Source organism: Galeopterus variegatus, unplaced genomic scaffold, assembly GCF_000696425.1.
Source record: "Galeopterus variegatus unplaced genomic scaffold, G_variegatus-3.0.2 Scaffold1078, whole genome shotgun sequence".
Classification (NCBI taxonomy): domain Eukaryota; kingdom Metazoa; phylum Chordata; class Mammalia; order Dermoptera; family Cynocephalidae; genus Galeopterus; species Galeopterus variegatus.
Window position 1 is genome coordinate 392,612 of NW_007727189.1, and position 466 is coordinate 393,077.

The window sequence follows — 466 nt, forward strand, 5'->3', positions numbered from 1 at the left end:
CTGTTGGCCATTTGTATATCTTCCTTAGAGAAATGCCTACTTAGCACTTTTGCCCACTTTTGAATTGGGTTGCTTGTTTTTTTCTTGTAAAGTTGTTTGAGTTCTTTGTATATCCTGGATATTAACCCTTTGTCAGATGTATATTTTGCAAATATTTTCTCCCACTCTGTTGGTTGTCTTTTAACTCTGTTAATTGTTTCTTTTGCTGTGCAGAAGCTCTTTAATTTGATATAATCCCATTTGTTTATTTTTCCTTTGGTTGCCCATGCTTTGGGGGTCGTATTCATGAAGTCTGTGTCCAGTCCTATTTCCTGAAGTGTTTTCTTTAAGAAGTTTTATTATTTCAGGGTGTATATTAAATTCTTTAATCCATTTTGAGTTGACTTTAGTGTATGGTGAAACGTGTGGGTCTAGTTTCATTCTCCTGCATATTTATATCCAGTTCTCCCAGCACCATTTGCTAAAG